At 49.8% G+C, this 17,688-nt stretch overlaps 1 protein-coding gene across 6 annotated transcripts in view; it reads right to left on the bottom strand.

Moving 5' to 3' along the window:
* Nucleotides 1–17,688, bottom strand: part of LOC139051385 (uncharacterized) — a 101,136-nt gene that overhangs the window by 63,566 nt on the left and 19,882 nt on the right. The window lies entirely within an intron of this gene.

Here is a 17,688-nt window from a genome sequence, read left to right as displayed (position 1 = left end):
AGAATTAGGGGAGGTCTGAATATTGCTAAAATTGGTGCGGCCGCGGTGGCTGATGCAATCACGGCTGCTGCTTGCATAGACGAGGTAAAGCGAGAAGCGGACACGATCTGCCCCAATCATCAGCAGAATATTGTGGTGGTCAGCACGCCGGAAGAAGAAAATGCTGGGAAGTACGTGAGGATGAAGGATTTATGCATTGCTGGGCACATGCATGAAGCTAGGGCATATCGTGCGGCGCCGCATGAAACGTGCAAGGGAATCATAAGAAATGTTCCTCTCAGTGAGGGAGCCGAAGCGCTCAGTCGCAAGATTGTCAACCCGCGTAATGCCATTGCCCTGGCGGCAAAACGCATCAAGGAGTCGGGTACGGTCATCATCGCCTTCGATGGATACAAGGTGCCCAACTACGTTCGTTATGGTAACGCGCTGGTTAGGTGCACGCTTTACCGCAAGCAGATTGATGTTTGTTATGCTTGTGGAAAGTTGGGGCATCGCGCTGACGTCTGCCCCTCGCCGGAAGAAGTGGTATGCAGGGGCTGCGGTTCAACCAATCCCGGTGAGGCCCACCGGTGTATGCCCAAGTGTGAACTGTGTGCGGGAGGGCATATCACGGCTGCCAAGGAGTGCCAGCAGCGGTTCCGTACCCCGTATGTGGTCCGGCGCCGTCGTTTTGAGCGGGCTATGGTGGACAGCAAGGCGGAGGATGAAGAGAAGGGAGGCTTCAGGCACGACGAAAGCCAGTTCCCGACGTTGGGGAAGACGCTGGAGACTTGACAAAGACAAGATCGTGGGCGTCGACGTTCAAGATCAAGGAGACCAGGTAGAGCATCTCGCAGCCGCTCCGGTGGCCGGTCTGGGAGCAGATCGGCGTCTAAGGTGCGCTTCGGACTGGACGGACTGGACGGACGCAGCCCCAACGGGACTGCGGGACAGGGTGTGCGCAAGAGCGGTGTGTTGCAGGGTCTACAAGTCAAGGGCCCCAGTGGAGCGGCCAGTGGTACTACCTGGGCGGAGCGCACAAGTGCCCTAACGGAGATGCCTAGTTTGGTAAGGCCAGAGAAAAGCAAGAATGAGGCGAGATTCAAGAGGCTAGAACACAAAAACGCAGAGTTGAGAGAAATTATGAGGTTGCTTAGGGCAGAAATCCCGGCCCTTAAGGATGCGGCAGGACCTGCACCGGCCGAAAGGCGAGCATGGATTTTGCTGATGTAGGTGAGGCTAGTAAGTCGCCCCCCTCGAAGAGGAAGGCGATGACTCATGAGGCGGAGCCCGCCTCGAGGATCTGAGGTGAAGGAGATGCTGTCGAGTGTTGTAGATAGTGTTAAGCAGGTCAACGATGGTCTGGCGCAGCTGAATACGCGTCTCAGTGTCACTCGGCTCGATTGATGGGAGGATCAAGGAGCTGCAATGTAGAATAGAGGTGTTCGAAAACAAATCCAGTCTGAGTGCCTCTCCCTTTCTTATGTCCGGATCTCAGTCGGCTGGTTCCTCGACAGGGAAGTCTCAGGTTCAGCAAGATGACTCGCAGCATCTGCTTCAACATGGCGCGACAAAATGAGGCTTTTTGTGTGTGGCAATGGAACTGTAGGGGGTATGCTCGTAAACGGGCGCCTCTACAGCAGTATATTCGCGCGTGTAAGCGTAGGCCGCAGGCTATTCTACTGCAAGAGACAATGACGGAAAAAGTTTATCTGACGGGCTACCGAACCGTCTTCGGTGGATCCAAAGCTCGGGGGACCTGCATTCTGTTGGATAGCAAACGAACGCAGGTGGTCCACGATATTAAGATACCTTTCAGTTCCCTGGAATACGTCATGATTGAGGTGATTCCTAACTGGGTGAACAAGAGAAGAGTGTTTATTCTGAACGTGTATAGTGCCCCGAGGGACAGGGTGCAGAGATTCAAGCTACTTCTGCAGAAGGCTTCTAAGCTTGCCGGGGACCATCCGCTGATCGTGGCTGGGGATTTTAATGCTCCGTATCACGTGTCGGGTTACAAGCATGGCACAGTTAAAGGGAGAGACCTTTGGCAGAACGCTGCAGAGTTTGACCTTACGCTGGTCACTTACCCTGCCTTTCCGACACGTATAGGGGCGTCGACGTGTAGGGATACTACCCCTGACCTCTGCTTTGTAAAGAACGCGGCCAAGGCTAGTTGGTCCAATCTTGCCGAAGACCTAGGTAGTGATCATTATATTAACCAAGTCGTTTTTGAGGTTGAAGGTAGGCGCCCTAGGGCGTTAACGTTTATAGACTGCGATAAGTTTCGGATGATCCGGGAGGAGAGAGGAGAAAGAGGGAAGGAATTCGAAGGCCTGTACCGGCCGTCCCTGGAGGATTGGGTCGCCCAGGTGAGAGAGGATGTAAAGGAGGCTACGAAGGAGATCACTACGGATTTGGAGGTGGATAGTGTTGATAGCAGGCTGGCCCATCTGATTGAAGCCAAGCGGTCTATGCTGGCTAGGTGGAAGGGGCCGCGGCTTAATCGCAGGCTGCGTAGAAAGATTTCCGAGCTGAATAAGCTGACTGAGGAGCACTGTAAGCTTTTGTCTAGGCAACAGTGGGATGAGGTATGCAACTCGGTGGACGACCAGGTGCGCAACGGGAGGTCGTGGGGCTTGCTTAAGCATTTGCTGAACGACTCCAATACGAGGGTTAGTCAGGGGCACGTCCTTGCTAGAGCTGTACACGAAGCAGTGGGGTCTGCCTCGGAGGAAGAGCTGGTTGAAAAGCTGGCCAACAAATACCTTCCTGCTGCGGATCCGAATGCTCTTCTGACGGAGCAGGCCTACACGGGAGAGGACAACTTTTCCCTAGATAAGGACTTTTCTGTGGAAGATGTACGCATGGTTCTGCATAACCTTAAGAGCAAGTCGGCTCCCGGACCGGACGTGATTTCGAACAAGCTTTTGAAGAATCTGGACGATAGGTCAGTCAAGTACCTTACTGGGGAGGTTAACGCTATGTGGAGAGACGGGGTGGTTCCGGAGCAGTGGAAGACGGCTATCTCGGTGCTGATTCCCAAGGCTGGCAAAGTCCCGAGCATTGATAACTTAAGGCCTATTTCGCTCACTTCGTGTGTGGGCAAGGTAGCCGAGCATCCGGTGCTTAATCGGTTTACAAGGTACCTTGAGGAGAACCAGGTCTACCCCCACACTATGATTAGTTTTCGGGCTGGGCTGTCGACCCAAAACGCAATGAAGCTCATCAAGCATCAGGTCATTGATGGAGATGGAAGGGGCGTTAAGGCCGTCCTAGGGCTGGACCTGGAGAAGGCGTTTGACAACGTTCGGTACTTATATTCTTAAGTCCATTTCGGATCTTGGCCTCGGCACGCGCTTTCATGACTGTCAGGTCCTTCCTTTCAGGCAGGAAGGCTACCTTGAGGGTTGCGGAGCTGGAGTCAAAGACGTTAAATCTTGGAGACGGGGGCACTCCTCAGGGGGCCGTCATCTCGCCCACATTGTTCAATCTGGCCATAGTCGGATTGACCAAGAAGCTCTGGGAGATTGAGGGGATTAGGCTCACCCTGTATGCAGATGACATGACCATATGGTGTCCCGGTGGTAGTGAGGGCTGTATCGAAAGTGTTCTGCAGGAGGCAGTAGATGTAATTGAGAACTATTTGGACCCGACGGGGTTAAGGTGCTCCCCCTCCAAGTCGGAGCTGCTGCTGTACAGTCCCATCTTATCTGATCTTATCAACCTAGGATTGATAAGATCAGGGTTCTGGGGATGATTGAGTCGAACGGTGCCAACACGCTGACGATCCAGAAGATCATTGCCAAGACAGAATATGCGGAACGCCTAGTGAAGAGGGTGGTCAACAGTCAGACGGGGTTCAAGGAGGATAGTCTGATTAGACTTATGCGCGCATTTGTATTGTGTCACTTTACTTATGTGGCGGCCATGCACAAGTGGAAACCATCGGAGAAGCAGAAGCTTGACACGGAGATTAGAAAGATCACGAAGAATGTGTTGGTAGTGCCAATGGTCACCAGCACCGACCGACTTATCCAGTTGAGAATTCAAAATACCTCGGATGAGATAGCTGAGGCTCAGGAGAGGACGCAGATGGTGCGTCTCTACGACTAGCACGGGTCGGCAGATTCTGAGAGAGGTGTTCCTCAGGAGAAGATTTCGCAGCTTCATGTCGGTATTCCCTTGAAGGTCCGTAATCGGTATCACGTCAAGCCTGTTCCCAGGAACATGGATCTGGAGCGAAATGTTGGTAGAAGAAAGGCCAGGGGAGCTTGCCTGCTGAGACTCATTCGTGATGATAATCAGAAGGTTGGCTTCGTCGATGCTTCTTTTAACGAGGAGAGGAAGGTGTTTACCATAGTTGTCGTGGACAATGAGGGCAGTGTCGTTAACGCTGCTACTGTTCGGACTGATAGGCCAGAGGTCGCGGAGCAAGCGGCTATTGCGCTCGTCCTGGTTGACAGGCGCAGGCCGTTTGTATATAGCGATTCAAAGTCGGCCGTTAGGGCCTATGAGAAGGGCTCGGTGGCTAAGGTTGCTTTTAAAATTATGCAGACATGTGAGATCTCTCAACACTACTTATGTTGGTTCCCTGCTTACCTTGGGATGATCGAGCGAGGCCCTCCGAATCTCCGAGTCCGCTCATGAGGCCGCGCGAGATCTTACCCTCCGCCCTGCCCCGCGCAACGGCGTAGCGGTACTCCCCGAGAACAGAGATTCCCCTTCCACATACAATGAAACCGCGAAGTATTACCTTCTTAATCGCATGCTTTGCCGTTTGCCGCATCCTAAACTAAACAGGGCTCAGGCACCTAAATTATGCTTACAACAGACTGGTACTTATCTTTGCCCACGGAGACTGAACATGTTTTATCCGGAGACGTGTACAGAGCCTTATTGCCAAGATTGTGGTGCTTTAGCCACGCTCGAACACATGCTCTGGTCTTGCGAAAGAATTGAAGACTCTGCGATCAAGGATGTGTCCAGGTGGGAGGCTGTACTTCGCATCCCGGACCTGGATGAACAATTCTGGGCTGTCCAGCAGCCTCACGACGTTACCGTGAGGCTTGGCCTTCCGGTCCCGATGTGGGAGCGGCCCGCTTAGTGGTTAATTATCACTACTTGCAGGACCAAATAAAGTTTTCCTTCCTTCCTTCGAATCTTCCAGCAACTCAACAGACTAAGTGCGTCGTAGACATGTCACTGATTCATGCCGTGCACAATGGTGCCGAAAACAAACTGCAGTGTCACGGGTGCTCGTTTTGGTGAGCCAATCGCCACGCTCCATCCATGAAGTGAATGTGTTTCGATCCGTTGTGCGATAACGTCCGAACGCGAAGCTGCCTAGCTGCCTCCAGGAAGAACGCTTCCTGTCGCATATAACGTTCTGAAAATGTCGATAATTTCTATGCTCTTAGCATCTAGATGACTGGCAAGTCAAGTGCAACTTCGCTCCTTCGATCGCGTTCATCGCAACCGCAGCTCGAGACGTGTGGTCGCCCAGCCGCACGCCGCGCCTAACACCGCGCGCATTCGCAGCGTCGGGGGGCATGGTGTCGTCCGTACAGCAGAACAATGGCAGAACCTGGGACGCTTCTTCGATGACGCCACCAGTAGGGCGCTGCGATCGACCGGCGTGCCTAGCACGCGAAATTTAAACCTGTTGAGCAAACTTCCTACATTTATAAACTAAACGCTCAACTGAAACCAATATAATTCACGAAATATAAACACTGCAGACTCTTAGGATACATCAATAATGGCGTCTAAGCTTGCACGTTTCCAACCGCAGATCATGCAGTGTTCCTGATCTTCTGCTCAGCGTTGCGGTTGCAGAAGACGAACACTCGCCTCCTCGTTTAGTTGGGTCAGCACGAATGTTTTTTTTTTTTAGTATTTCGAAACACACGACGATAAGAATGCCGGAAGAAGCACCTGCACTGTGCCTGGTGGATTGTGTGGGGTTCATGTTGCATCAGCCAGAAAGGCGACCGGTCGCCAGGTTTCACTGAACAAAAAACAAACCCAGCGCTTCCCTGCACACAAAGAATGTGCGTAGGCGGCAGGAAAAACCACAGCAAGCAATCGGCGAGCTCCGTACATACATGCATGACCTCCGCGACAACCATAACTGCCAATCCCGGAGGCTGTGTTCACGATTATTTTTCCTCTTGCCAGCAATGACTCCAAGCTGCAGCGACAGGTGGCGCTGCAGTAGACCAACGTGCTCCAGCACCCTCAGCCGTCATCGCAAAAAGAGGCACGTTTTCGCCGCCGGAAGACACTGCCCTATCCCAGCACACCTAACGGGGAGCAGCAGACGACGCGCGAAATGCGCCACCCCTGCGCCGTTTCGGGCATGCGTTTAGTTTTCGCCGCTTTCCGCACATGGCGCTGCGCGGATTACGAGTCTACACGAGCCTAGAGTCGTAATGAGCGTAAGGCACCTCACGAGACGTTCATTTGAGAGATCATCAGCCGTTTGTGTGCAGGCGCGAGTAAGAGGGGGCGCGAGAAAATCTGGGGGTTTTTGATGGCCTCGAGCTCCACCACTGGAAAAACTGGCGCCACCGTCGGCGTGACGTGCTAGAAGGGATCACGTGGACATAGCGGCCGCGTCGGCTGCTTCGGGCGCCCCGAAGCGAGCTGAAAACGAGTTTAAATTCCCTCGTACGCTGCGGTCCTCATTTAGTGGCGAAATTTTCCCGCTTCGAGTGTCTCCTTTACAACGCTTGAATGCACTACAATAGGTTGTGGCTGCCCTTGAAGGCGCGTAACATGGTAGGCTACTGCTCGATGCCGCAGGGCCGGACGCACGTAACGGAGGCCAGTGTCAGCCTTATTCACACGTAGCCGCCGGACAAGAAGCTGCGTGAAGCTTGGCTCGCGAAACATAAAACCGGCAAACAGTCATCGGCTACAACTCGGGTATGCAGCAAGCACAGACGCGAGGAAGATTTCTGCTACGGCGCCCGGTCTGCGATGTTCTGAAAACGCGCACTGTGACGCTCGCCCGAGTCCGCTGCCCGACTAATGTCATGGCGGTTTGGTCTATGAACTCGTCGATGCTATATATACTGGCAAGTTCAGTGGAGTGGAACGGCAGCGGTAAGAAGCACATTTTAAAGAAGCATGGCATATGGTCATGTTTGTGTTATTAATTAATGCACTGGATTACAAAAAAAGGAGCAGCGGGAAATTGCACGCTGAGAACACCGATAAACATACAGTGCGACGCAACTCGAGAAATACTATTGAAATGTCAAAGAATTTAGAAGAAAAAAAAGATTGAATCGTCGCGACGGCACATCACAGGCATCGAAGTCTCTACAATGAAATTATTTTTGAACAGCTCTGATAGCGCCCACGCAACAATTGTTGCTTGCATAGCGTGAAATGCTCATATTCTGCGGCCTGAAGCTCATGGCACGGTGCGAAAACGCGCGCGCGGAGAAAGCGAAACAGTGCGCGGACAAGCATGCAGACGCGCAGTCGGTCGCTGCGAATCTGCGCGGTCGCTGCATTGAGGCTTCGTTCTATTGCACTCCATTTAGTTATACAAACACTATAAGAACATATTTCACATAGTTTGATCTCACCGTTTACCTACATTTCACGCAAGAAGCCGGTTCGGGAGACTCCATCGCGGCGACCGCGCACAGTGGCGTTCACTGTACGTATTTGGTAAAGAGATAGCGTCTGTAAACGATTGTGCGCTTTCAGTTTGCCCAAGATTATTTAGGCAGTAAGAAACTTCTCTCGTTTCGAAAGTACTTACAGAAATGTCTGGGAGAGCTCGCACGTGGTGTTTTCAGTGAGCGCTGACAGCAAAACCTATGAGGACCGCGCCACGTGATCCCTCATACTACGCCAGCGAGGCGCTTCCGATAGATGGCGACTCCGTAACTCCTCGCCGCCAATATTACTCTGCCTAGGCACTACGGGGGAGGTTTCTTAACGCATGTTGTATGCGTTTGTCCCCTAAGCATGCCGGCATTGCGGAGTGCGGCCGAGTTTGTGCTCAGCCACTGGCTGCCCGCGCGATGAGGCAGTGTACACGGACCCCCCCTTTGGTTATCGCTTTGTCTGAAGGGGCAACGTTCTGACTGGTGTTGTATATGTCGCGGGTCGCTTTTTTTCACCGCGAAGATAGATTGCATATTTTACAAGCACTGCTCCAGGAGGGCATATGTAACCGGCAAACGGAGGCCTCAGGCGAGCACCTGAGGTTATAATGAAGCAGGAGGTGCAGTATCTCCAGGGGACCCAAGGGGTAGCGGGGAGATCAAAGCTGGAAGCAGGGTGGCCCGTGGGTTGGGGCCGCGGAGGCCGAAGCGAGGACGACGTGGAGCCGATAGTATGACGATGATTGTGTGACGAAGGGAGTGACGGATCAGCAACACACTGGGACGACGACTGTAAAATGATAATGGTATACGACATTGGTATGACGACGACGGCGTCGACACTGACACGAGAAGAAAGGGATAGGTGGGATCAGGACGACCGTGTGACAATGCAATCACGACGTCAAAATGAAGATGGAATGACCAGGTCGGCGACTTCGTTAAGACGTGATATTGAGAATGGCATAACGACGATGGAAATGACTATGACGACGACGGCTCGAGGACAGCGTAACGACGATATGACAATGCCCTGACAGCAACAAAGTAAAATCGGCGGAAAGATGACATGACAACGAAAGAATGATCACAATATAATGAAGGAAATGACGGAATAACGACAACGTAAACGAAGGCATGTTGATGCTGGAGCTCAAGTATGTGCTGACGTGCCTGATCTGACACCGCGGCCTGCCCTAATTTTCATTATATCTAGCGTTCGTTTGCACTGTGTCAGATACTGGACAAACTGTCAGCCTTAAATCGTACTATATCCGGTGTTTGCAGTATGTCCGGTAGTGGCCCATTGGGCAGCCTTAATTTGCACTGTATTCACATTTTTAGACTGCTCTGTCTCCGTAACTGGTGTACACCTTTCGGAGAGCAAACGTGATCGCCTCCATAAGAGTGACCATTCTGTAACCCCGACTCACACGAGGCAAAGAAATGCATCGCATGTAAAGAAACACGACCCCGCTTTCAGCCTGAGCACCACAGCAGTGGTGCTTCCCAACACGCTCTAAAGGCACACACTCGATGCCTATACCTGCCGGTTCCATGGCTTGGACACTGGCCACTTGTCTTGGTATGGCGGCAAAATTGGTGCCAGCGACGTGCCTGACGTCTGATCATTTGTGATAGCAGTAAGCAGACTGCCAAAGATATGTCATCAAACACCGCAGGGCAAGCTATTGATTTGCCACGTGAGAGGAACCCAAAGATCGGCTCGAGTTCTGCTAACACAATCACATTGAAGAAATTCGATACAGCAAATACTTCATGGCCAAAGTAGTCCATTACACGAGTCTATTTCATCCTTGCGCCGCGTATTTGAGAGCAGATGCACCAGCGAAGAAAACGTGCCAACTTTTCTTTTTCGCGGGCTTGTTTTAAAGGCGGAAGCGTCACACTAGAGATAACGCGCCGCACACATTTGAAGTTATTGTTTTGGAATGCATTCTAAATTCTACTTTTTACTGATCTGCCGCAAGTATAAGAACTAATAAATTAGGTATTTTATGAACAAGAAAGATTACTTCACGATTCTTCAACCTATTGCCATCAGATTTCATCCACAGAAATAGAAGGTATCGCTTTGAAAAAAAATCAGGCGCGTAAGAGCAGGGATTCCCCGCATAGATTCAGCGCTTGAGCATCTACAAACTCAAATCTGTATAGAAGTCCAAAGAATATTCAGATGTTTCGTTATAAAGGTCTAACTAACACCTGAGTAATTGCGACAGTATAGGTGCTACACATGTACTCACTAAACTTGTATCCAAATAAGCCCTTACGCGCTTTAAAATGATTTGGCAGAGAAAAAATTGATTGCTTTAAATACAAAATTATGCTGAGAATGGAGCTGAGCACTGCGAAAGTCCCCTACTGAACCGTAGCCGTTTGCGCCTTCCTGTGTGGCATCATAGTCAATTCTGTATGGATCCTGTATGGAGCCATATACAGTAATTATTGCTTCAAGACTCGAAGGGGCGTCTATATACCGTTTTATACATAGACAACGCCGTAGGCCAGACTTCACGTACTGCCTGCATTCACGGCCTTACGTTAAGGTAAGATCGCGATCTATGAAGTATTTTCGTAGAAAGCATCGCAGAGCCCAAACAACACTGGTGATTGTTCGGAGTGGGAGTTTAATGACCGCACAGCTTTGAATGCGGCATTTGAAATTGAGTAGGGGCATTCTCATATTCAGGAGTTCTTGAGCAAGACCACCCGTGGAAGCTACGTTTTTTTTTTTTTTAGAGCTCCGCCGCATCAAATGAGCAGCATAGACAACGTTTGCGGGAACGCAAACGGTGGACAGACACCTCGCGCGGCAGCAGTACCTATAATTTCGAAGCGTCGCTCTTATCGCAGTGATGCATGTAAGCCGGTTATATCCCGGGCACATTTTTCAATGGCTACCGGCGCATGTTTCACTCTCAAAGCGCGGGATGAAATAGCGTGAATTTCGAAGAACCGCATAAAGCCCGGAACACATGGTGCGATTTCGGGTGCGATCGGTCGTACGACCATTCGTATCGGCAGCCGCACTCAACAGGTTGTCAACCAAATCCGCTGCACGCGGCGCCGAATCGCACGCCGCGCCGAAAAGGGAAACTACCTTCCACAGTGGTTCGAAAATAAGAAGCGGCAGCGCATGGAACTTAGCGCGGCGCCCGACAGTTGGCGCTGCTTAAACAGGAAGCAGAAATGCCATTTTTTTTTAGTGCAACATCCAATATGGCCGCTTTATTCCGGTGGCGCCCGCTGGGTACGCGCCGTGCTCGCCTTGCTGGTCTTGCGGCATGCCTCAGCTGCCGCGTTTGAATTGCCAGGAGAGTGAAGAGCCTTTACTGACGCCCATACAAACAAGCCACAAGCGAAGAGGACGTGCGACTTTATTGGCAGGAGAAAAGCAGTGCACCTTCTCGTACGAGAGCAGAAATAAAATTTGCATTTCGAGATACGCTGAAGCCGTTAACGCGAGCTCGTAAACTGCTCACTTTCGTCGTCGTACACGGCGATGTGGTAACGAGCGACAATCAGTAGCGGAAGCAAATTGGGCAGTGCACCACCTCTATGCATCGACAGTCGCCGTAACTTGCATTGCGAAGCAATCGGGTGACGCAAGGCATCTGCTGCCGCAACCAACACAGCGACATGGACTAGTCGGCATTTTAGCGTTACCTCATTTTCAACCTGCACGTTTCTTTTTGTTCTTTCGGGGGCCGCTAATGTGTAACTCATAGTCTGTGCCCCACATTCTCAATATGGGCCACATCACAGCCGATGAAGGCCCAATAGCATAATTTGCCCGCGGCTGCAGCAGGAAAGGTCGAATGGGGAGAGCACCAATTACGGTGCATGTAAATTGGGAGTCTTTGTAGCTGTGTGGACTGCAGGAGCAGACGGTTACCTCGGGAAACTTGCCCATGCAGCTGACCAGGGCGCCCATGGAAGAAACATAACACGGCGACCATGATCAAATTAGACTGCATTCAATCACCGCATAAGGTTCCGACAATACACTGTACATTGGCTAAGATCCACATGACAACAGTGGGCATTCACGCACTACAGGTCGCTTACAGCACATTCAGCTATACAACTTCAGGCATACTGCTTCCCTATGTCGCACATGGTGGTCTAGTAATGAGTGACAACCAGCAGCGCAAGCAGATTGGACAGTGGCCCACCTGTTTGCATTGACAGTCGCCGTAACTTGCACTGCGAATAAATCGGGTGACGCAGGCACCTGCAGCCATAGCCAACTCAGCGACATGAATTACCCGGCATTCTAGCGTTACCTCCTTTCCTACATGTACGTTTCTTTTTGTTCTTTCGGTGGCCGCTATTTTGTCGCTCACACTTGGTGCCCTACCTGCTCTCCATATGGACATGGTCAGTTTTGTGGGAATAATCATTTTGCAGGCCTTTCCACCCATGTGAATATCATACACTTCAAACCATGTAATCATGTATGATAGTCTCCGTACACGCCAAATCGCAGCCAAAGAAGGCCACAAGCACATTTTACCCACGGCTGCAGCAGGAAAGGACAAACAGGGAGTACCAATCGCAGTATATGTAAACAGAGAGTTTGTGTCGCTGTGCGGACTGCAGGAGCACGAGCTTACCTCGAGAGGCCGTTGGCTAATGCAACTGACCAAGCCGCCACATCAGAGAAATGCAACACGGCAACTATGACTAAGTGGGACAACACTGAAACAACACTCTGCAATCAAATCACTTCAGCATACTCTAACATAATGCTCAATTTATACATTGGCTACGATCCACATAACAGCGAGCATACACCCAACACGGGTGTATGCTCGTATGCTTGCGGCACATTCAACCATCCGACTGTAGGCATAGTGCTTGCCTTCGTCGCACATGGTAGTCTGGTAACAAGCAACAACCAGCAGCGCAAGCAGATTGGACAGCGTGTCCCACGTGTCTGCACCGACAGTCGCCGTTGAAGATGAGCAACTTGCATTGCGAAGCAATCGGGTGATGCAAGCATCTGCTGCCGCAGCCAACACAGTGACATGGAGTGCCCGGCATTTTAGCGTTACTGCCTTTCCAACCTACATGTTTCTTTTTGTTCTTTCGCGTGCCACTTATGTGTAACTCACACTTGGTGCCCCACATTATCTAAATATGCGCATGGTCGGTTTTATGGACATCACCATTTTGCAGCCACTTTTGCAGGCCTTTCCACAGATGTAGATATCAACTTCATACACTTAGAACCATGTAATCATGTATAAAGTATCCGTTGACGCCAAATTATGAAAGGCCACAAGCAAAATTTGCACATGGCAGCAGCAGGAAAGGACGGAACGGGGAGCACCAACCACGGTGTGTGTAAATTCGCAGCCTATGTCACTGTGCGGACTGTAGGAGCAGGTGCTTGCCTTGAGAGACTTTCCCATTGCAACTGACCAGGCTCCCACACATGAGAAATGTAACACGGTGACTAGTACCAAGTTGGACAGCAGCGAAACCAGATTTTGCAATCAACCATTCAATGTAGCTTGCACAAGAACACAGGCTGTCGAGCAAGAATAGCAATCCTGAATGAGACTAGGAATTCGATATGGGAATGAGAAAGCTTGCATTCAAGAAAGAAGCCAGTCTACCTTGCAAGCACTGAAAGCCAAAAACATTAGGAAAAGTTAAATGCTACATAGCACACAGTGTAAATGTTAATGCAAGACACACGCCAATGCCGCATCAGTTATTTCAGGAGAGGAATTGGACATAGCAACACGCACTAGAAAATACTGCTACCGATATGTTTGCTTATTAGACAGTGACTGGTATTAAATATGAGCAAAGAATCAGTTGACCTTTAATATTTGGATGAGAAAGAGGAATGATATCTAACAAAAATGTGGGATGAAAAAGTTGCATTCATTGAAACAAAATTATACCTGGCATGAATTGGCAAAGCCACGAAGCTCACTAGGGAAGGGCAAGCTGACGGAACACTCTTGGCCAGCATCATCTGTGCTTGTTCAGAGGTTGCAGGTCCATCTGAAGACAGAATTTTTGTTGTTGAGGTACCTAGATGACTTGACCAATATCTGTGCTGGTGGAATGATGGCGGAGGCTCTTTTCACACTTGGAACAGTCGTCCGTAGACTTGATCTCATCCAAATTATACTGGAATGGCTTTGTTCGTGGTCTTGCGAATTCGGCTCCAGCCCCTTCCTGTTGGTGTAGATGGGGGCTCCCGTGATGACCAAGATGTACTTGGCACAGACTGTTGGAGCAGAACAATGGCACATTGGATAATCTCTGCTGTATCTCAACAGATGTAGTGTTTTCTTTTATGTTTGAACCAATTATGCTGAAATGTAAACATGAACAAACGTTCATATCTGCTACAAACAAATGACATGTATCTCAATACTACCAAGCCAATACAGCATATATCAAGCATATTTATTTCTGAACCAGGTGTTTACCTTGTAGTAGCAGCCAAAGTCCACACAATGACCTTGTTGTAGCAGGCGGCAGCTTCTGTTTAGTGCATGGAGTGTGTCGCTTTATACTGGTGCTGTCCTCATTACTGCATGTCTGGAACAGAAATTTTGACTGCATCAGAAATTGAATAAGCGCAATTTTGCTATATAAAATGCGAAAAGGTGCGACATATACATTGTAATGGTTTGTGACTACAGAACACATGCAAATGTGCACTGTTTGTTCTAGGGTGCTTAAGCAGCTTGGTAAATAAATATTGTTACTCTCCGTAAAATTGATGTCTGCATAACTACAATGAGTATCAGCAACTTAAGTATTATTAAGATCACAAATGAGAACCTTTGTGCGCTCGTTTGTACACTAGAAGAAATCACTGCTGGTTTCACAAGCAAATAGATGAAAGACATGAAGCTATTAGAAATGATGCATTCTTTTTGTGCATGAACGTGATGCACCACTTCACTAGTGCAAAAATGTCCTGAGGTAACCCAAACTGAACAGCAAGAACATTTGGAACCAACAGGTACGAAATATGGATGAATTATCACGCGTCCAACTGCTTACTACATTAAATTCAGTACATTAGCTTCAGTTTATCGAAGGGTTATCCGGTTCAGTGAAGAAAAGAAGTTGCCGGCGGCCTCGAAAAAAAAAATATATCGATAAGGCTACTCAGTCACCCATGGCTACGGCTACAACGAGATGAAAAATGTGACGCGCGTTCCGATATCGCTTTCTCTTTCGTGAATGTGTGTATAATGATGGCCTCGCAACTGAAAGTTTATTCCAGAAACAGCAACGGAGGGTCCTGACTGCCCATATGTAATGCAGCATCTAGTTCGTTAATTTGCCTGCGCCTGTAAGTTAACGAGACGAATAAATTACACAGCGATTGAAGCAGCGATGTTAAACGACTCACCGGTATTGCTGTCCCCAGTCGCAGCAGGACCCGGCTCCCATTTCGATGCAGACGTGTTCCACATGGCTCACGACCGAAACCTAGCTTTCGGGCATACACTCCAAGTTAAATATCGCAAGATATCGAAGCGCAATAAACTGGTTTTAGCACAAAATAACCAACCGATGTACGAACCAAAGAATCCGTACCTGCCATGAACGCGAACATACCGGTAAAAATTTTAAATCCAGGCCAGAGGTCACGTGGGAGGTCGATGATGCTGAGCGCTATTTTGAGTTTAAAATGGCTAAAAAAAAACAAGTTTGTAATAAAAAGTACAATGTAAATTAGTAATGATAATTTTGTACTCTGTCATGTAATAGAAACGCTTCGGTTATTGTTGAAGTTTGTAGGTTAAAATTGCGCTTACTACGGCGCCTCTAACGGGAGATAATGCGCTCAACGGAGAAACTTTTTAATTGGCGTACTATGCCTGTTTCTTTAGCAGCGCCGCGTGGTCGATTTTTTCGCCCTCTGTGGCCATCTGTTGAACTTGAGTGTCCGGTGCCGGCCGCGCATGCGAGCAACTTTGCGCGACTGCCGCATCGGTCGACGACCGCAGCCGATGCCAGCACCGGTAGCGCGACCGTCATGGCCACGTGGCAGCCACGGAGGGGCGGGGCCGGCGAGCTAGCCCCTCGCCGCTCAGATCATGTCTGTTTTCCTTTTTTTTTTGTCCCTGGTCGAAACGCGGGCCTCTATCGCCGCTGACGGCGGCACATAAGTCGGCTACACCTTGTTTCTGACACAAAATAACTTAGAATAAAGTGAACTCGAAAGAGTGCGTGTTAGAAAACGTTGTGCGAAATGGCAAATCGTTTGCGCGATTTTTGCTCGTCCGCGGTCAGAGCAGACACGCCAGCAATCGTCTATTGGCGGCGAGAAGTTACGGAGTCGCCATCTATCGGAAGCATCTCGCTGGCGTAGTATGAGGGATCACGCGGTGCGCTCCTCATAGGTTTTGCTGTTAGCGCTCACTGAAAACACCACGCGCGAGCTCTCCCGGACATTTCTGTAAGTACTTTCGAAACGAGAGAAGTTTTTTTACTGTCTAAATAATATTCTTGGGAAAACTGAAAGCACAGAATCATTCACAGACGCTATCTCGTTACCGAATACGTACAGTGAACGCCACTGCGCGTCGTCGCCACGATGGAGTCTCCCGAACCGGCTTCTTGCGTGAAAGGTAGGTGAACGCTGGGACCAAACTATGTGAAATATCTCCTTATAGTGTTTGTATAACTAAATGGAGCGTAATAGAATGAAGCCTCAATGCAGCCATCGCACAGGTTCGCAGTGACCGCCTGCGCGTTTGCACGCTTGTCCGCGCACTGTTTCGCTTTCGCCACGTGCGCGTTTTCGCACCGTGCCATGAGCTTTAAGCCGCAGGATATGAGCATTTGACAGTTTACAAGCAACCATTGTTGCGTGGGCGCTATCAGAGCTGTTCAAAAATAATTTAATTGTAGAGACTTCGATGTCTACGGGGACTGATGTGCCGTCGCGACGACTCAATCTTTTTTTTTCTTCTAAATTCTTGGACGTTTCAATATTATTTCTCGAGTTGCGTTGCACTGTATGCTTATCGGTGTTCTCAGCGTGCAATTTCCCGCTGCTTCTTTTTTGTAATCCAGTGCATTAATTCATAACACAAACATGACCATATACCATGCTTTTTTTAATGGGCTTCTTACCGCTCTCTTTCCGCTCCAGTGAACTTGCCAGTATCTATAGCATCGACAAGTTCATAGCCCAAACCGTCATGACATTAGTCGGGCAGCGGACTCGGGCGAGCGTCTCAGTGCGCGTTTTCCGAACATCGAAGAGCCGGCGCCGTAGCAGAAATCTTCGTGTCTGTGCTTGCTGCATACCGAAGTTGTAGCCGATGACTGTTTGCCGGTTTTATGTTTCGCCAGCCAAGCTTCACGCAGCTTCTTGTCTAGCGGCTACGTGTGAATAAGGCTGACACCGGGCTCCGTTGCGTACGTCCGGCACTTTGGCGCCGAGCAGTGGCCTACCATGTTGCGCGCCTTCAAAGGCAGCCACTACCTATTGTAGTGCTTTCAAGCGTTGTAGAAGACGCAGTGATTCTTTGATAGAACGCTTCTACGTTTATCTCCGATTTTTCGCTTTGTTTCCGTGCATTTCTGGGAGCTGCCGCTCCCTCCTTGCGGCAATGGATGAAGAAATCTCCGAGGACTTTCCTGATGCGCAGCCGTCCGGTCGGTTATCGTCCAGGAAACGTGGAAGTGCGTCAAGCGATACAGACAGCGAGGCCACTGAGATATGTTCGGACAGCTACGACTCGTCGGACGATGACTTCCAGGTCGTGATGAGTAGATCAGTGAAAAGACTACTGCAGGCATCTTCGTCGCCAAGTGCTTCTACCGTGAAGAGTGCACCGCTGCGCTGGCCGCACACTGTGCTCTTTATGCCCGTGGACCCGGCGACCAATTTGCGGCTCCTCAACAGGCAGGTCCTCTCTTCCTTACTTGAGAGAATCGCACCAAATGAAATTAAAGACGTGCGAATAAACTCGCGGAAGAATGTCCTGGCAGTTGATGTTTTACATCGCAGCGGCCTACAACATCTACGTAATATAACTGATATCGACAATGTAAAGGT

Source organism: Dermacentor albipictus, unplaced genomic scaffold, assembly GCF_038994185.2.
Source record: "Dermacentor albipictus isolate Rhodes 1998 colony unplaced genomic scaffold, USDA_Dalb.pri_finalv2 scaffold_11, whole genome shotgun sequence".
Taxonomy (NCBI): Eukaryota; Metazoa; Arthropoda; class Arachnida; order Ixodida; family Ixodidae; genus Dermacentor; species Dermacentor albipictus.
Note: the sequence above shows the minus strand (reverse complement) of the source record. Positions and strands in the feature narration are given on the sequence as shown.